This window comes from Ictalurus furcatus, chromosome 4 (genome assembly GCF_023375685.1).
Source record: "Ictalurus furcatus strain D&B chromosome 4, Billie_1.0, whole genome shotgun sequence".
Taxonomy (NCBI): Eukaryota; Metazoa; Chordata; class Actinopteri; order Siluriformes; family Ictaluridae; genus Ictalurus; species Ictalurus furcatus.
This window is the reverse complement of record NC_071258.1, coordinates 26483955-26505494: the sequence shown is the minus strand read 5'-3', so window position 1 is coordinate 26505494 and position 21540 is coordinate 26483955. Positions and strand designations below refer to the sequence as shown.

The window sequence follows — 21540 nt, the reverse complement described above, 5'->3', positions numbered from 1 at the left end:
TGTGTCAGAGAATGGTTCTACTCATTCTCAGAGATATTCTTTACTTGTGACAATATTTGTAATGATACAAGACTTGTTGAACGAACTAGTCAACTTAGTATTTTTTTTTAATACTGGCTCATTAAGAAAAGCATTATGATGTTACTTTTTAATATCAGAAGACATTCAGATGATGGTCTTTAAAATGTATAAGGATTTGGAAAGGAAGTTTGTAAGTATTGCCAGTATATATTTAGCCATCAGATGTGGATGTGAATAGTATTTGTAATAGATAAGAAAGCATGCAGCCAGGCATGAAAGGCTATGCATCTTGGCTTTCCACTTATGATCATAATGAGATGGATGTTAATACCAAGTGTGAACTGGGTACAAAAATTCACTAATGCAGTGTCCCAATTGTACCTTTTTGGACATACTCTATATGGTTACTGGTTTTACAGTCATTTAATTACATAATTATATATTATGTAAACACACAGAATGTAAATACTACTTATATGAACTGCAAATTTACCATATACATTTACCTTGTTCTACTATGGTATAGAAACTAAAATGTCACAAATATAATGTGTTTTCATTCATAGTGTGTGGGTTGGGATGACAATATTTTCCTCAGCATGAATTATACACCGTCATATTTTTGTGCAGCTGTTACTTTAAATATTTCTCAAAATGTGGTAATCTTTAATATGTAGTCCACTTGGAGCTTTGGATAAAAGTCGCTTTGTCGCTTTGGATAAAAGCGTCTGCTAAGTGAAAAAATGAAATAAATAAATAAATGGAGCTACAGACTTCATGCACATCCATCCTGATGAATCTGGCTACCCTATTATAAAATAAAAAGATTTCAATAATCACTGTCATCATCGATTCCAGTGTAGCTCAATGTTCTGAAAGTCAAATTCCATTATCATGACATTCCGTATCACTGATGAAAAGCTACGGGGAATTTCTAGTAGACACAAGTCAGAATCACCCAGCATCCTCTGCTCCTGGCAATCTGGGGAAACCAACGCACCCTGGGGGCATACATGTGTGTGTGTGTGTGTGTGTGTGTGTGTGTCTGTCTGTCTTTATATGATTAAAAAACAATGATGAATTTACCTCACAAAACACATGCCAACAGCTGGATAGGCTTTGCTAAATTGCCCCTAGGTGTGAACAAATGTGTGAGTGTGTGTGTGTGCGCGTGTGGTGCTCTGCAATGGGCTGGTGCATTCCTGCCCCAAGCCCAGTGTTTCTTTGATAGACTCAGGATCCTCCATGACCCTGACCAGGATGAAGTGGTTACTGAAGATGAATGAAAAAATGAATAAATAAATGAATGAATAAGCAGCACTATTGACTTTGTATACACACAATTATCAGACTGTTCACTGAAATGGGAAGCTGTAAATCCTAAACCACTTACTCAATCTGAAATCTTACAAAACTAATCTATTATCTATATTTATTTATTTAGCAGACACTTCTTTCCAAAGCAACTTACAAATGAAGACATACAAGCAAAGCGATACATCAAGCAGAAAACAATATGAATAGTGCTACCATACATGAGCTTTAACTGAGGGCTGGAGGAGCAAATCACACAGAGTAGAGCTGTAAAAGCAGCTGTTTTATTTATTGTTTTTAATCTAAAAGTGGCCCAACTATGAAAAGCATACAGAGGGATCACCTGCAGTGTTGAATTCACACCTACACAAGTTTAATCAGTACCTTCAGGATTTTGTGATTGTAGAAATTAACGCAAAAACAAGCAAATTCCACAGTATTCAGAGGAGCTTCCAATTTTTCAGAAGATTCAGGCCAAGATGTGTCATGTGACGTCATAATGCGCATTCAGCCAAAGCCCTTTTAGATGGGCATTTGTCGATCATAAATACAGCAAAAAGGTCTCATTTACCAACACACATCATGGTGAAAGGCTCAATTTCGCCAATTCAAGTAGTTTTCCACAAAAACTACTTTTTTGCATCGCAAATTTTGAAAACCCCACAGAAAAATCAAGCCACAGTCCTGAGTCCACAGTCCTGTGCTATTTCCCTGTCCATATTCAGCACATTTATGCTCACAATCTATAACATTGGGATGCCAATATTTCCTAATTACATTATAGACTGTGTAATATCAGTTTTTTCCCCAATGTAGTTGTGACCTTGAAATAAAAGAACGCTTTATAGCTATATTTCACAGAAGATTTTACATAGACTAGGGCTGGGTGATATCACTGGTACATCTCTGACTGACTGTAGAATCACCATTCTCGCTCTGATTTTACACTACTTGCATATCATCTGTATTTCTGTAAGTGCCACTGTCAGGAGAAACAACATCACTGCTCTTCCTTTTTAATATTTTTAATATAACAGCAACATTCAATTAGTTATAAGTGGATGAATTTACATTTTGGCTATGCTTTTTTGTGTGTTTGTTTTGAGAGAGATATTAACTGTTTATTAATGGTAATGGTATTAGCCTAGTTCAAGAGCTGTCTAGCTTGTTAACTTTCACCTTGTTAGATATCTTGTTACATTTGCACTTAGCCTGACAATTAAATTAGGGTAGGTTGTACTAGATACTGAACATATTTTCTTTGTTGTATGCATTTCCACTACCACAATCAAGTGTACATCATCCATGGCTGTGTCACAAGATATGATGGGTTGCTTGTTTGGGTCTCGTTCAGGACCTCAGCATCCAGGATCATCCAGCACAGGGCTGAATGAGCATCCTTTTCATACAGTGATAATGCTGATATGGAAGGATTGCACATGTAATTCCAAAACAGTTCACCCAAGAACATGACATCAGATGGTTTAACAGTGAACAGACAGCATGGGTGTTTATTGTTTTCCCAAAATGACTAACACTACTGTACATGTTGCTATGCAACTACAGCTGGCACAATCATGACATATTTGTAGATTATGATTTTAAATAAAGTTCACAGAAAAATGAAAGTGTACTTTTCGGTGGATATCTATGCAGTTAATGCTTCACTTACACATGCAAGTGGAAAAAAAACACAACGTGAGACGTGGCAAAAATGTCACCAGCTTTAAACATAATATAAAGTAAAACAGGCCCAAATATGATTAACACCAGAACCTATAGTGTTAACACACCTTTTACGTTAAGCAGAACTGGATTTATTATAATAGCATCACTACAGCAAGACTACAGCCCTGTTCACACAGGGACAATTTTTGCAGCGCGAAAAACAGTCCGTTTAATGCCTCAATGGCTGTCAATGGGAGTGTTCACACCCAGGCATTAAATGTGTGGTGCCAAAGCTTCAATTTTTTTTTTAACATTGAGGAATTCTGTTTTTTTTTTTTTTGATGCACCGCGTCAAAACCTGGCCATCCAATGAGATTCACGCTTTTATTCACGTGCCTGGAGCTGCTGAAGTTACATAAAAGTACGACTTGATGGCACTCAAGTACAAAACTAACTTACCGATAAAGAAGAACCCTAAAAAGAAGACAAAGAAGATACCAACACCCACCATTTTGGTTAGAGTCCATAAGTGACATACCCAAAATAAAATGCTCACACATAAACAAGGTATCCTCTGAAAACACCAGATTCAAAATTACATACTAGATACTATACAAGTGTATTTATTATGTTGTGGCTATTTTTGATGTCAATGAAATGCAAGCACTAAATAGCATTGTTTGTTTCTTTGTCTCTTCCCTGCAAATGATAATCTGATTGATAATCCACTGTATTTATTTTGCACCGGGCATATATATGCATATACGTGTTCTTGACCTCTTATTCAAATAGCTAAGTGCTCCATTATTGAGTCACTGTATTATCATATTGACCACAAAAAAAGACCATTCATAGTCAACACTTCATCAGTTTGCAGGAACAGTAACTTTTTTGGGGCACAACAATAGTTGCCTTATACCCACCCCATCCCAAAACAAAATTAGATTTAAAAAATAAAATAATCTGGGTCTTCCATTAAGTATGTGAATGCTATTGCTGTGACTTTGATATAATTCAATTCATTACTTATTTAAAAAGAGTTTACTGCTTAAAATAAGAACTTTAAGGATTTAGCTTTAATAAATATTTGTTGCAGTGGCCAAGTCACCAAATACCTTACATTTCACAAAAGCGCATATGTTCTTTAGCGATTTTGCAAAGTGTATGAACAGCTTGAAGACGTAGATAAGCGGGTGTCAGAAACAGAAAGTTGTGCGGCGCCTCCTTGTGTATCGGGGTATTTCTGCTTTTCAATAAGCACCATCCACTGCCAGGGAGTGAATTTGCACTTCATTCAGCGCATCGCCATATTTAACGCCTGGGTGTGAACGGACCGTTTAACGCTCTGCGAAAAACGTCTCGGTGTGAACGGGCCGTACAACTAAGACTACTGATAAGGCAGCAATACATCATGACATTTGAAGAAACCTAGTATGCATTATGATATGTAGATTTCTTAAATTGCAAGCAAAATGCAAAAAGCATAATCTAAAAGAATTTGTTTTCCCCAAAAACAATTGAGGTGAAATGAAACAGCTGGGGCAAAAGTTAATTTCAACATATCAACTACTTAAAAAAAATAGGACTGGGTTGTTAATCTCAAAGTGTGTGTGATGTAATTTTTCACAAAATCAATATCAATATCATATCACCCAGCCCTAATAGATGTAACTAAGTCAGGATGGGAACAAATAAACCGCTGTGTAAGAATGTGTTCAACGTTCAAATATGGATGGTATGTTTTAAATGCACTGTAATTTAATATTAGGATTTTACAAAAATGAACAAGAGATGCTGAGCTTTTATGTATGGCTCAGTACAAAAAGATCTCTGATTGTTGCTTTCTCCCAAAACCTGCACCATGTGCCATAACCAACACACAATGATTTTTCACAATGCGCGCGCGCGCACACACACACACACTGTGAGTGAGAGAGAGAGAGAGAGAGAGAAAGTCCCAGCACCATTTTGAATCCCTCTGCCTTCCTCTGTTCTCTGCTCTGTGGAGAAATGCATGACAGGCAGATGGAGACAAGTGGCCATGCTCTTTCTCTCCCTCTGTCTCTATCTTCCTGGCTCCTTTCTTAATACATCTTTCACCACTTATCTATCTATCTATCTATCTATATATAAACCTCAACAAATAAACAAAACATATTAAACCACTTGTGAAGAAATGGCTTGATGGTTGTTCATAGGCTTTCTGCAAGTTGTCTTCCAAACACTGAAGCTTTTCAACAACACACACACCAGGCCATTTCTGACTTGGAACAGTTACTACATTCTGTTGACATTAAAGTAGAGAATTTTAAAATTATTAACATGCATGATTAGACTTACCGATATGATAATTATAGAGGCAGATTTGCGTGTATAAGTCCGTTATGAACGTGTTCTTTCCCTCTGGCCTTTTCTCCTTCGGCTTGTTTTTTTTCCACTTTGCTCCAGCGATTTGGGGGCTTTTTTCTTGCAGGCGGTATGGAAACGTAGAAGCATTCACACACACATACACACACTCATGGTGAGAGTGGGAGATGGAGAGAGAGAGAGAGAGAGAGAGGTAGTGGGGGATGGGGGGATGCCGAAAGAGAGAAAGAACAAAAGGGAGGGGGGCACAGAGGAGCACGCAGTAGCAAAGCACACAAGGGGAGGACCTTGGTTAAATCCAAAATGGCCCCTTTTGGAAACATAGTGCACTACACAATGAACAGAAGCCATTATTGCATATTATATGTAGTGCACCTATATGGGGAATAAGGACACATTCGGGGGATTCGAATGTGCTGTAGTCCAAATCGAGTTGGACTACAAATCCCAACATGATTTCGGAGCAGCAGAACGACAACCTGGTGATGTTTTGTAGTTCGTTGCGTCATCAACATGCGCCTACATTTTTGTTGGCGGATTTAACGGTCTGGACTTGGATACTGGGCTAGTACGTTTTTGAACATTAACCACAGATTATCATGTCACCCAACGAATGTACATTACACTGCACATATTTTCACATTACGCCACCGTGATTTAAATAAACTGTCCGAAAAATCACACAAACAAGTGACCGTAAACAGAGATGCATGCCGCTAGCATGTTTCTAATGACAAATGAAAAGCGACTGGCCTCGTGACGAACTAACAGTTCATAACGCACAAGCTATAGCAGGTTGCTGTTTGACCAAAGGAGGTATAACGGCGCCATCTTGTGTTAAATTTTTAGTACTGTTGGAAGTTTTCGGCCCTCGTTAATGTGGATACTAAAGTGCGTTAGGACGGGATAAGATTTCCGGGCGTAAACTATGTGGCCAAAGGTTTTTGAACACCTGCCCATCACACCTATATGCGCTTTTTTTAACACCCCATTCCAGATCTAGTCCCACCTTTGCTGTTGTTATAATAACCTCCACTCTTCCTGGAAGGCTTTCTGCTAAACTTTGGATGTGCACTGACAATCATGATCAGATTCTCCTCCATCTTCCTTAAAGCAGATGTGAATGACAGAAACCTCACTAATAAAGCATGTACATGTCAGAAAATGTTCTGTCAAAAGTTAAACCCTGGTTCAAGTTTTTTTTTTTTTTTTTAACAGTGTAATTTTTATGCATCTATGTGTGTTGCTAGTGTTGTCCTTAACATCATTCTCATTGAAATCAAACGTAGCAGTTATTTTTATGGATACCAAAAATGTCCTTGTTAACATAATTGCTAAGCCTTTCTTTCAGTGAACTTTGTATTAGAAGATAAAAAACACAACTATTTGTTTAGTTGTGGCCCTCCAGAACTTGAGTATCTGTGTAAGGTTGTGCCCCCTCTTCATTTTGACACCAATAATCTAGCTTTATGCTACTAGAATTAGGTTGATGAGCCAAAACAGTCCTGGTTTATCCTGTCTTTCCTAAATACTTTATTTGTTTAGGCATATAAAATAGATAGATTGATAGATAGATCGATTATTGGTCTTGATGGAAATTGCTGTGCTACAGTAGGTATAAACCTAACACCGAAAGATACAATGGCATCTTGACTGTAATGGTAAATATAGTTAATAGCAGTTACAGATAAAGAAATGCAACACAATTCCACTGTCTTGTCTGACAGTAATGTGACCCATTAGGTGACTAGGAGTGAACTGACAGGGTGCACTTTGGTTTACAGCATAGGATACATACAGTGCATTCAGACAGTATTCAGACCCTTTCAATTTTTTCACATTTTGTTAAAGTTGCAGCCTTAGATTTTCACATCAATCTATACTCCATATGCCATAATGACAAAGTAAAGACCAGATTTGTGATTACATAGCAAATTCATTAAAAAGAAAAAACAGAAATATCACATTGACATAAGTATTCAGACCCTTTGCTATGACACTTGAAATTTAGCTCAGGTGCATCCCATTTGTCTGGCTCATCTGTGAGATTTGTCTACACATTGATTGGAGTCCACCTTTGGCAAATTCAGTTGATTGGACATGATTTGGAAGGGCACACACCTGTTTATACATGTCTAACAGCTGAAAATGCATATCAGAGCAAAAACCAAGCCATGAGGTCATGGGTTGACCTCATGGCTACCTGAAGAGCTCAGAGACAGGATTGAGTCGAGGCACAGATCTGGGGAAAGCTACAAAAAATCCTGCTGCATTGAAGATTCCCAAGAGCAAAGTAGCCTCTATAATTCCTAAAAGGAAGAAGTTTTGAACCAGGACTCTTCTTAGAGCTGGCCGCCCAGCCAAACTGAGAAATCAAGGGAGTAAGAGAGGTGACCGGGTGGTCACTCTGGTTGAGCTCCAGAGATCATGTGTGGAGATGGGAGAAACTTGAAGAAGGTCAACCATCACTACAATACTCCACTGATCTGGGCTTTATGGCAGAGTGGCCAAATGGATGCTTCTCTGCTAGGAATTTGCAAAAAAGCACCTAAAGGACTCTCAGACTCTTGTAAGAAACAAGATTCTTTGGTCTGATGAAATGAAGATTGAACTGTTTGTCCTTAATTCAAAGTGTCATGTCTGGAGGAAACCAGGCACAATATCATCCCAACGGTGAAGCATGGTGGTGGTAGCATCATGCTGTGAGGGTGTTTTTCAGCCACAGGAACTACGGCACTGGTCAGGGTAGAAGGAATGCTGAATGCAGCGAAATACAGAGATAAGTTTAATTAGTTTAATTAAACCTTAATGAAAGCTTGTTTCAGAGAGTTGAGGACTTCAGCTTGGGCCGAAGGTTCACCTTCCAATAGGACAATGACCAAAAGCACACAGCCAAGACAACGCAAGAGTGGCTTAGGGACAACTCTGTGAATGCCCTTGAGTGGCCCAGCCAGAGCTCGAACTTGAACCCAATAGAATATATTTTGAGAGACCTGAAAATGACTGCCCACCGATGATCCCCATTCAACCTGACAGAGTTTGAGAGGATCTGCAGTGAAGAATGGCAGAAAATTCCCAAATCCAGGTGTACAAAGCTTGTCACATCATACCTAAAAAGACTTGAAGCTGTAAACACTGTCAAGGGTGCTTCAACTAAGTACTGAGTTAGGGGTCAGAATACTTATGTCAATGTTATATGTCAGCTTTAGATTTCTTGCTAATAAATATGCAAAGTTATCACAAATCTGGTTTCTGCTTTGTCATTATGCTGTATGGAGTGTAGATTGATGTGAGAAAATTTTGCAAGCATTTTAGTATAAGACTGTAACATAAAATGTGAAAAAAAATGAAGGGGTGTGAATACTTTCTGAATGCACTGTATGTATATGTCACTGAATGGGCATCACTGTTTAGTGACACCAGCATGCAGAGCATAGGAGTCAATTTCCATTATAAAAAAAAAATGGTATGAGATGACATTTTTAATCAATTTGTTGAACTTGATTGCTAAACAAGCACTAATATAATTGCCTCAACACACAAAATCATAAAAAATAATGCACTAGTAATAATATACTGGTAAAGTGCATCCTGAAAGTATTCATAGCACTTCACTTTTTCCACATTTTGTTATGTTACAGCCTTATTCCAAAATGTATTAAAATTCATTATTTTCCTCAAAATTCTACAAACAATACCCCATAATGACAACGTGAAAGAAGTTTGTTTGAAATCTTTGCAAATTTATTAAAAATAAAAAAACAAAAAAAGCACATGTACATAAGTATTCACAGCCTTTGCTCAATACTTTGTTGAAGCACCTTTGGCACCAATTACAGCCTCAAGTCTTTTTGAGTATGATGCTACAAGCTTGGCACACCTATTTTTGGGCAGTTTCTCCCATTCTTCTTTGCAGGACCTCTCAAGCTCCATCAGGTTGGATGGGGAGTGTCGGTGCACAGCCATTTTCAGATCTCTCCAGACATGTTCAATCGGGTTCAAGTCTGGGCTCTGACTGGGCCACTCAAGGACATTCACAGAGTTGTCCTGTAGCCACTCCTTTGTTATCTTGGCTGTGTGCTTAGGGTCGTTGTCCTGACTAGTCTCCCAGTCCCTGCCGCTGAAAAACATCCCCACAGCATGATGCTTCCACCACCATGCTTCACTGTAGGGATGGTATTGGCCAGGTGATGACTGGTGCTTGGTTTCCTCCAGACATGATGCTTGCCATTCAGGCCAAAGAGTTCAATCTTTGTTTCATCATGGTCTGAGAGTCCTTCAGGTGCCTTTTGGCAAACTCCAGGCGGGCTGTCATGTGCCTTTTACTGAGGAGTGGCTTCTGTCTGGCCACTCCACCATACAGGCCTGATTGGTGGAGTGCTGCAGAGATGGTTGTTCTTCTGGAAGGTTCTCTCTCCACAGAGACACGCTGGAGCTCTGTCAGAGTCACCATCGGGTTTTTGGTCACCTCCCTGACTAAGGCCCTTCTCCCCTGATCGCTCAGTTTGGCTGGGCGACCAGCTCTAGGAAGAGTCCTGCTGGTTCCAAACTTCTTCCATTTATGGATGATGGAGGCCACTGTGCTCATTGGGACCTTCAATGCTGCAGAAATGTTTCTATACCCTTCCCCAGATCTGTGTCTCGATACAATCCTGTCTCGGAGGTCTACAGACAATTCCTTGGACTTCATGGCTTGGTTGTGCTCTGACATGCATTGTTAAATGTGAGACCTTATATAGACAGGTGTGTGCCTTTCCAAATCATGTTCAATCAGCTGAATTTACCACAGATGGACTCCAATCAAGTTGTAGAAACATCTCAAGGATTATCAGTGGAAACAGGATGCACCTGAGCTCAATTTTGAGTGTCATGGCAAAGGCTGTGAATACTTATGTACATGTGCTTTTTTGTTTTTTATTTTTAATAAATTTGCAAAGATTTCAAACAAACTTCTTTCACGTTGTCATTATGGGGTATTGTTTGTAGAATTTTGAGGAAAATAATGAATTTAATCCATTTTGGAATAAGGCTGTAACAAAACAAAATGTGGAAAAAGTGAAGCGCTGTGAATATTTTCCGAATGCACTGTATACACCTGTAAAAGAGATCTACACACACACACACACACACACACACACACACACACACACACACACACACACTAAATGGTGTAATCCTCAAGACATAGAGGTGGCTCTGGTCTATTAGTACAGATGGGTATGTAAAGCTGAAAATGTACGCATAAAGCTCTTTCATCCATTGCCCAGAAATAAGCCAAGAAAAAGAAATGTTTGCTAAGTATGCGTAGTAATCACAAAACTCATCTTAGCACAGAAAACTACTTTACTCTATCCTATGACTTGGTTTCTGCCTCATGGCTCAGTTTAGCAGCTCATAATGTACAGAAAAATACTGCCTGCAAACCAAAACACATGGCACGTTTGGCTCACTTTGTGCAGTTGGGTCAATTCAGGATAGATTCAGTTTCTCACTGCAGTTGATCCACACTAGAGTTTTCTTGGAAGCGGACAGAAACCACTTTGGTCAGACCCTCTCAGGCCAGTTGTTTTGGTCTGCATTAGAGTGTGATTGCTGTGATCTTACCTTCCCAAAGAACTGCACAAAGCGAAGAAAACACACCAGGGTTCAATTCTTAAGTGTACCGTAAGTGCACCCTCAGGCATTTATATGTTCTCGCCTTCTCTGCATTGTTTCCATCAACGGAAATAAGGAACAGGGAGGGCTTGGTCCTCCAAAGCCCACCACCCTATCATCATTCAAAATATTTCAATATCTTTAAAAGAAATTTGATCAAGACATAGAGATCTTGTTAAATTACGTATCCAGTCAACCAACAGTGAAATTACTGGTATCTCATTTATATATTCTTATATATTAGTTCTCCTATTTGATTTTTTTCCACCTTGATACTCTATCCAAATAAAATTGTCTATTTTCCACCAAAAAAATTTTAAATTATGAAACCTTAGAGTAAAACTTGTCATATCTCACTCATGAACATTAGCGCTTAGCTTCACTGTCAGATACGTTAGTTATATAGACAACTATAACTATATCTGACAATGACGTAGCAAAAATCTGATCTGACAATGAAAGAAAAGGTTTTTCTTTTTTAAACAGACCCTTCCACTGAATGTTGTTTCAAAGTTGTTTCCACATATAACTGAGATCATATAGTATGAACAAGAATTCTTTCAGTTGGCTTCACAACTAAATGGTGGTCATGAATTATAACTTCACCATAAACAAATGTTAAATGTCTGGCTTATTGTAAATCATCACAACACAAAATTCTCTCAGATTTACCATTTATAAAAACACCCCCCACCCCTTTTTTTTTTTTATAGTTTTGAAAATATATAGTCCTTATTTGTTAACAACATTTTCCTTTTACAGCATCTCTTAGCTTTGCACATTTAAATGTGTTCAGCAGTGCAATGCTGTTAATAGCAGTAAAATGCTGCTATATCACAGAAACACCACTAGAGAGAAATGTGGCACCACTTTAGCTACGATGCACCAAGTGAGCAATAAAGGGGAGGGTTGAGCACCGGTGCTTAATCCCTAATGGCTTCCACTTGAATATATACTGCTCTTCATAGGGTGTATTAGCCAGTATTTCATGTAGTACAGTAATATAGCAGGTTGGAAACCAAGTGTGAAATAACTCTTGTTAAGGCGAACATAATATAAGGAGCAATAAACTTGCTTCCCATTGGACATAATGTGAACTATGTTGTAAAGTATATAGAAGCCATTATTTCATAGCTTATATAGTGTGCTTACTGTATGTAGGGGATATGTAGCTGACTTTCAACTGATACCTTGTTGAACTACATAGAATGCAGTACACAAACAGGAAGTATTGATCCAAATCCATAACCTTTCCCTATTGGGCACACAGAAATCTTGTTACACACTTTATGTAGTGCACTTATAGAGAGAGTAGGAACTTCCCTTATAAGTAGGGTGGGGAATATCCTGTTCTCTACTGGTTATATAGTGCTCTACAATGAAAATCATGGTCATTATTAAACATAAATAGTCCAAATCCCTACTGATTCCCTATTGGATATACTGTATAGTGCATTTTTTAAGGAGTAGGGGTCTGAATCCATTTTGGACATATAGTGTGGGAATAAACATAGGATGCACAATCGGGGCTTAAATTATGAGAAGAATGAAATCTGACTCTAAAAACCTTGGCTATGGGTTCATTGCACAAAAGTTTCATTCTTAAATACTGCTCCTGTATTTCCTGTTCTTTCACTAAACTTACAACAGCAGTGAAAAATTCCCTTTCTTTCAGAATGAAGAAAGGCATCAAGCTGTATCGAAAACCAGTGTTTAATTCAAACATTATGCATAAGTATTTCTTACCTTAGATAATACACTTCTATAGCGGAATAGGGAGCTAAATTAAAACAGGCTTCTTGTTTAACATATTGGGGAAATTTTGGGAGTTGATTCCTCAAGTCCCTGAAGCTGAATCCCCGTATAATTCACTACAAAGGGTGTTTGATTTCCAAATGGTGCCATATAAAATGCACTGCCTAGGTTGTAAGTCAGTATTTCTGATGTTATGTAGTGCAACTATATAGAAAGTAAAAAAAAAAGAAAAAAGTTTGAAGCTGAATTACAGATGATTCTCAGTTGATTATCTAGTGTACTATCTGGGGAGTTAAAACTATTACATGTCTTTTTAGAGAAGGAACACAGCAACACGATTTCTGCATGATTTTAATGATTAATGCAAAAGGCTAAAGAAGATACAATATTAAAATCAACAATGGGAATTTATGGTTAGTCACAGTGTATGATTGGACAGTTACCCCATCATGGGTATAGTGAGAGAGATGGTTTATTGCATGTATGCATAAAGGCAACCTGGGCGCTCTATAGTCTAAACATAGTCTAAACATACTGATGTGTACGTGCAAAGGGCAAACTTGGGAAAAACATGACCCAAAAAAATACATACATGTACATCATTCATGAACAAAGGACAGACACACATGCATCATGAGTAAGCATATGCATAAATCACATTGAATTGATCTTAAATGATTAAATCATGTATCTTTCATCACATAATCATGAAAAAATAGAACATAATTCCAAAATACCAATTAAAATGCATTTCTGTCTTTTTTTTTTTTCCAGCTTGGCACTTCTACTTGCAGATACACTTTCATCTTATAATGATAATGCAATAATACAATAAATACTGACAATGTAAGAGATTTTATGGAAATGTCATTCTCAAAAATACCTTTCCAAAAATATCTTATTTGGATTGGACTATAGTTTTATACGGGAAGATGGTGTAATGTAATTGTTACTGGAGTATCTCTGGGATTTTAGTTTTGTCAGACTCCAGTATTGTCACTACATTTTTATTGACTGCGCATACACAGATCTGGAACGATTCCACTGTATTTTACCTTCTATATAAAGGCCAGTAGAACTAATCCCAGCTAATATATTCTATATATGCCATCCAAATTGGCGTGTTGGGAAAGATTATATCCATTATATCCTGTGGAAAAATGTCTCTGCTTTTTCTTCAGTATAAAGACAGTTCAGGAAGTGGTCGTTTCTAAAGTCTTCTGCAAAAACCAAAATGAAACCAAGAATTGGCAGAGTTTGAAATGTAATACAATAAAATAAAGATGTTTAAAAACTTATCAGAGAAGTGATGTTTCCAGGGGTTTTAGGTATCTTTCTGAGTTCCTAGCACAGGTACCGCCTAATTACTGTACATGTTATGGTCATATGACATATTAATGCTCAAGATAAACTTGCATGGCTAGATGCTTATAATACATATTGTGTTAAAATGGCATGTATATAATATACATGGACTTGTGAGTGGTACAAGCGTGCATACATTATGGAGATACGCCCATCCCTGTGATTTACTGTAGAGATAAATATTTACTTTCATTTTTATGGTTGATTAATACCATGAAATTGTTATATTTTAGACTAGGTTATTAGACTGTGAATATATCAGACCATGATACTCCTAAAATTAAGTTCCTAGGACAGACATTCAATGAGATTATGAGATGATTAAGAGTTTAAGTAAACTTGTAATTGAGTCATGTGATTATCATATTCTGGACACAATGACAGAATGAAAGCTCTTAATAAGAACATTAAAACCTAACATATCACTAGAGTGTCACATAGCGAATACGAGAACACTCCACAAGCAGTGTACTGCTGAAACAGTTAATAACTGCTTCAACCACAAAGGGGTAATACACACTCAGATTCAATATTAGTAATACTACAGAAATCCAAATTACCTATATTTGATGTTGAAACAAGTAGCTAACCTGTTAAGGACAGAGAACTGAATAAATGCTCTAAGACCATTAATTTTGAAAGACAGCATTGTTCACAATCTCCATTAACATGGGTAGCAATGTCCTGGCTCCTTACAGCAGTTGCTGACACTGTTTAATTAAAAATATATTTCAGCAGTCTCCTTTGCACCTGCATCAATTATTCTAATTGCGCTGGAGTTGTAACATAAAAAAGAAGCTCTAACACTAGCTTACAGCTCATCGTGCCTTCATTAATAATACACTCTAAACTCCCACTCACAGTCTAAAGTGCACACTCTCTGTGACGAAGTAAGTGTGTAATGACCTGTGAAGAAATCGAGCTCGACAAGGTGCCAGAACCTACAAATTCTTATCTAGGCAGCAAACAGAGATGGTTGCTTTCTGAGTTGAGAGAAACCGACAAGGCTTTACAGTGCTGAAGACAGATGAGTACGGTTGTGTCTCATATCAGACAAAGTTAGCAGGGGTGGTTGCTCATGTCAGATTCAGTGTCTCACACATGAAAGGAACAGAATGGACGCTTCTATAAACTGTCTGTTTATGCTCGATTCATTTCATGCAATGAGCATCTGTTCCCGTTCTTGTCATTAAATGTAAGCAGCTGTTGGACACAAGGGTGCACCATCTAGGGGAGTAGAAAGCTGAGTTTCACATGTCTTTACATTACACTACATAGGGTGTAGGAGCAATTATTTCAACCCTATGTGGTGTATTTATGTAGGGTATAGGAAGCTGAATCCCAAATGAGCACCTACTGTACATATCCCACATAGTGCACTATGTAGAGTGAAGAACCAATTATTACATATCTTCTATTGTGCACCAGTAGTGATGCAATGCATGCTAACTCTCTGCTGGATGTATAGTGCACTGGACAGAGTATATAAGCTCTTATATATTACATTATGTAGGGCACTTACTGACTGCATGAGCTGAAACTCTATCCCTATTGAACATATAATGCACTATGCAATGTGAAGTAGGCTAAAAGAGGTTTTACCTGGGACATAGGTAAATGTTCTGTTGTAAGGATGCACATAGTAAGGGTTTAACACAATGACACTATCTGTATCAGTATCTGTATCTGTTTAGTGCTTCAAATATCCATATTCGCATCTGTATTTAGATTTAAACCCAAAGTGGGCGTGGCCCAAACTGGATTTAAAATATAACACTGGAAATAAAGCCAGATGTAGAAAAGGTGTCACTGTCAGCAAAGTCTGTGAATTTTGGCTCTGACAGTTCTTCACCCTCAGCTACCTGACTTGAGATCATAATTGACACAACCAAAGATATTATTTTTGTTTGTACCACTCTGTGATTTTTTTTTTCTAGTGAAGTTAGTTGGTTCCATTTCCCAAAATATAAATGAATACATCCTAGGAATGTTTTCACATCTTTGTAAAGCCTAAGAACCCGTTCTTTGTAATAGAGCCACATACCTAATGAGTTACTTTTGTACATAGTGCACTATATATTCTGAAGCAGTACATAGTAGTATGTAAGTGAGGTAGTATCGAGCCCAAACCCTACTGACTCACTATTGTACATTAAATGCATTACACAGGGTACTTTATATCAGAAAGTAATGAGCCTTTTCTACCCTAGGTAGTACACTTGATGTGGGAGAATGGTGCCTTATTCCGAATAGCATCCTAATGAACATATCAAGATAAAACATATAACAGCAAATAACAGCACAAAATTATTTTCGTTTATATGAAATTATTCCTCATATTCCACAGAAATTTGTCAATAATTACATTGTATATTTATTAAAGAATGTCATGTCATACTTTAGCTGTTCAGTTACTTATAATGTTGTTGAACATCTGTGAAACAGCTTAGTTCCTGTTATCACTTATGTTAGCAGCTATAAATTGTCATTCCCTCACCAGTATCTCTTTGTTTCTTTTTAATAAGACAAAAAGAAAAAGAAAAAATGCAGTGTGTCACATGAATTCCTCTGTCCTGATGACTTTGCCATGGATGAAAACTAAAAGGAACACCATATCAATGATTATACATTTTTCTTTGCTAAATAACACATCTTTTTAATCTGTTATTATTTGATGTCTGCTATAGAATTCCCTGTGAATTATTTGTTACTATAGAAACAATAATGTATTTGAACAAGCACATTAATATAAACCTGTGATTTGTCGTGCAGCTGGTATCACTTTCTGAACAGTGCTGTTATAGAACATTAATCAACACCTTCTGACTAACCAGAATCAAGAATTCAACAGCACTATGGTAAAAATAGAATTTATTGCTATGAAATTTTCCCTATCTTAAAGGTCTATGTGGGCCTCAGTTCTTTTCTTTGTGAAGTACAAATTGTCCTCACTGATCTAGAAAAGGGAGATCATCCATCATCTCATCAGTCCTACTCTGCACGTCCGTATGGTCCCTCACTTTTGACAATCCAGACACTTTGATCACTTTTTTTGTTTGTACTTGTATATAGAGACAAAAAGAAAAAAGAAAAACATAAGGCAAGTTTGTCTCTCTCTTTTTTTCTCTCTCCCTCAGGTCCTATGGTGAGTGTGACTGGACTTTGAGGAAAAATCTGTGTGGTTCTTGATGTTTCAGGCCTCAGGAGACATCACTGTCTCATGTTGACTTTTAAAAGTCCTACAAGAAGTGCAAAGAACCAAATATGAGAAACTAAATTCCCATGAAGTTCAAAAATGAGAAAGGGAGTAAAAGGTGGACCAAAAAATTATTTCATCAAGCTGGATGACACAAGACAGCTTTCAAGGAGATGTGAAAACATATCAGACAGTGGCTTGTCAAAAGATGGCCAGAATTGATTTCATGCCAGTTATGCATTGTAGCTGAATTTTTCTGCTGTGTTTTACAATCTTCAACAAGCATATACAGTGAGGGAAAAAAGTATTTGATCCCCTGCTGATTTTGTATGTTTACCCACTGACAAAGAAATGATCAGTCTATAACTTTAATGGTAGATTTATTTGAACAGTGAGAGACAGAATAACAACAAAAAAATCCAGAAAAACGCACATCAAAAATGTTATAAATTGATTTGCATTTTAATGAGGGAAATAAGTATTTGACCCCTCTGCAAAACATGACTTAGTACTTGGTTTAAAAACCCTTGTTGGCAATCACAGAGGTCAGACGTTTCTTGTAGTTGGCCACCAGGTTTGCACACATCTCAGGAGGGATTTTGTCCCACTCCTCTTTGCAGATCTTCTCCAAATCATTAAGGTTTCGAGGCTGACGTTTGGCAACTCGAACCTTCAGCTCTCTCCACAGATTTTCTATGGGATTAAGGTCTGGAGACTGCCTAGGTCACTCCAGGACCTTAATGTGCTTCTTCTTGAGCCACTCCTTTGTTGCCTTGGCCATGTGTTTTGGGTCATTGTCATGCTGGAATATCCATCCATGACCCATTTTCAATGCCCTGTCTGAGGGAAGGAGGTTTTCACCCAAGATTTGACGGTACATGGCCCCGTCCATCGTCCCTTTGATGCGGTGAAGTTGTCCTGTCCCCTTAGCAGAAAAAAAACCCCAAAGCATAATGTTTCCACCTCCATGTTTGACGGTGGGGATGGTGTTCCAGGGGTCATAGGCAGCATTCCTCCTCCTCCAAACACGGCGAGTTGAGTTGATGCCAAAGAGCTCCATTTTGGTCTCATCTGACCTCAACGCTTTCACCCAGTTGTCCTCAGAATCATTCAGATGTTCATTGGCAAACTTCAGACGGGCATGTATATGTGTTTTCTTGAGCAGCGGACCTTGCGCGCGCTGCAGGATTTCAGTCCTTCACGGCGTAGTGTGTTACCAATTGTTTTCTTGGTGACTATGGTCCCAGCTGCCTTGAGATCATTGACAAGATCGTCCCGTGTAGTTCTGGGCTGATTCCTCACTGTTCTCATGATCAATGCAACTCCACGAGGTGAGATCTTGCATGGAACCCCAGGCCGAGGGAGATTGACAGTTCTTTTGTGCTTCTTCCATTTGCGAATAATCGCACCAACTGTTGTCCCCTTCTCACCAAGCTGCTTTGCAATGGTCTTGTAGCCCATTCCAGACTTGTGTAGGTCTACAGTCTTGTCCCTGACATCCTTGGAGAGCTCTTTGGTCTTGGCCATGGTGGAGAGTTTGGAATATGACTGATTGATTGCTTCTGTGGACAGGTGTCTTTTATACAGGTAACAAACTGATATTAGGAGCACTCCCTTTAAGAGTGTGCTCCTAATCTCAGCTCGTTACCTGTATAAAAGACACCTGGGAGCCAGAAATCTTTCTGATTGAGAGGGGGTCAAATACTTTTTTCCCTCATTAAAATGCAAATTAATTTATAAAATTTTTGACATGCGTTTTTCTGGATTTTTTTGTTGTTATTCTGTCTCTCACTTTTCAAATACAACTACCATTAAAATTATAGACTGATCATTTCTTTGTCAGTGGGCAAACGTACAAAATCAGCAGGGGATCAAATACTTTTTTCCCTCACTGTACATAGAAAAGCTATTAAGTGGAACACTGCTCCACTATGGAAAGATAAGCTTCACTATAGTAGGAATGCAATACAATGCCTGTCACGAGTTTCCCTTTAAGCAGCGCACTGTGGAGCATGTGAGCGCGCGTGCACGATCAGGTGCGCGAGCACCTGCGCTTCCCTTGTTGACAATCGTGACATTTCGACACGTGCATTTGTTTATGTTTCTGTTATGTCTCCTCCCAGTTCTGTCATTGGTTGTTGTTTCATGTGTGTCTGAATTGCCCTCAGCTGTCAGCCATTACAACGCTGATTATGTTTGTATATATACCACACGCCTCCCAGCACACGGCGCGGAATATTGAGTTATAGTAGATTAGTTTAGAGTCCTTACGATAGATAACCACAGTCACAGTCACAGTCCATAGTTTCATGTTTCATGTTTCATGTTTAGATTCATATTCATAGTCATAGTCATAGTCATAGTCATAGTTCATGTCATGTTTCATGTTTAGGTTCGTTTGTTAAGTTCACGCTGGTTTCTCCGCTACCAGTCCCTCGCTGTTGTTTATGTTTCATGTTTGGTATATCGACCCTGTATCCCGTGACCGCGACTTTGATTCCTGCCTTGCCTCGTTTATGCCTGTTTGCCGATCATCTGAACTTTGCATGTTACTGGATTACATTTGTGGAATACGTTTTGGATTTACCTGCCTGTGTTCTCGTTTAATAAAACTGTTCCAACTGCATTTGCATCTGTCATGTCTCCCTTACGTCACGAAACGTGACAATGTCACACTGTGGCAATACAACACCTTTCCAAAATCAAGGAATTGCTGTTTATACTGTAGTTGACAACAATAGCTACATAATAAAATGTGATCAGATTTATTTCAGTTTACTTTGGGTTTGTTATATTCCAGAAAAATTACAAAATTTCACTGGACTCGATATCAGAATCTACTATGAAGCTGGGACGCAGTGCTGCTGCTAGTCAAAATGCGATCTTTTCATGCAGTATAATGCCCGTATGATCATCCAGAAACGTTTAATAATGGTGGAGAATGGTAATTTAAGAACATTGAAAAACATGTTCATACAAGTTAATATTTTTAAATTTTAAAAAATGAATTTTTGTGGATACCCCAGCAGTGATATGCTACTCTGTGCACTGTTCGTGCTCTGCGTGGGATATATGAAGCAGTGGCTCTATGAATAGAAACATTTTTTGTGTGAATTTTAGGCAAGTTTGTGCAGAAATATTAGAGCTCAGTAAGGCAGCGTTTAGATCAGCCTAGGTCAGAATAGTGCGCCTTGTATCCTTATCTTTATTTAGAACACATTATCTGTTCCTTCTGAATAATGTATTCATATCCAGTTCCATCACTATACTATAGAGATTCAGGTTTAATCCCAGCAGTGTTATCAGTGCAAAGGTGTGTGAATGCAACAGACCTCACAGTCACTTGAATTTTAATGACATATACTCTAAAAATATCTTGATGTTTTTCTGAAGTGGCATATGGGTTGTGAGAGGATGTGATAAAGTGATGGAAACAGACTTTTGGAATAAATGATGATGCTGTAACTGTGTGCCCTCATTAACTTACTTGACAAACACAAATGGGATACAGCAGGAGTGTAGTGGGGAGCAATCACTTGTCCTTGCTTACTTGAACAGCACAGTTTAACCTATTTGTAACAATTTGTAAAGCTTTTTGCTGCAATGGTAACAGTTATTTGAAGGGCACCTACATTGGTCTTCCATAACACGTTATACCAAATATTGGTTAAATATCAAGAGGATTGATGTTATGTCAATACCATATTGCATTGTCTTTGAGAGAAAAACCTTCAATTATGGGTCAACTGTTTGAAAATATTGTATGTGTAATATATTCAACCTTATCTTAGAACTTTTATTATTATTGTGTTTTTACTAACAGCACATTCATGATGTATTGAGAAATCTCTATGTGTCCTTCTATCATATTCCTTTCTCAGAAGTGTATTCAATGATCTAGTTTTTATAGCATGAAATTGAATGCTCTTCAAATTAAGGTCTGGTCTTTTTTTGCATTTAAGTCTATGAGGCAACATTCTAATACAACTTCAGTTATTTACACAGGGTGTCTGGGCGTCCTTAAAAAGTCTTAAATTCCTTAATGTAAATATAAGGCCTTAATTAGCATTAAAATATCTTAAATTCTTGGTTCAAAAGTCTTAAAATGCAAACAAACTGACACCATAAAGAAGATTTAGATTAAAAATATAAAAAGCTCATTGCTTTTTGAAATGTTTCACTGTGTTGCACTCAGAGTG

General features: G+C 37.9%; 1 protein-coding gene across 4 annotated transcripts in view; it reads right to left on the bottom strand.

Moving 5' to 3' along the window:
• fam168a (family with sequence similarity 168 member A) overlaps window positions 1–5605 on the bottom strand; it is a 59194-nt gene extending 53589 nt beyond the window's left edge. For 2 of the 4 annotated variants that reach the window (XM_053623449.1, XM_053623448.1), the window contains exon 1: window positions 5344–5604. The gene's annotated coding sequence lies outside the window, so the exon portion shown is untranslated. Of the gene's footprint in view, window positions 1–5343 lie in introns of all 4 variants that reach the window. The other 2 variants (XM_053623447.1, XM_053623450.1) reach the window with 2 other exon arrangements.
• Window positions 5606–21540: the final 15935 nt, after the last annotated feature.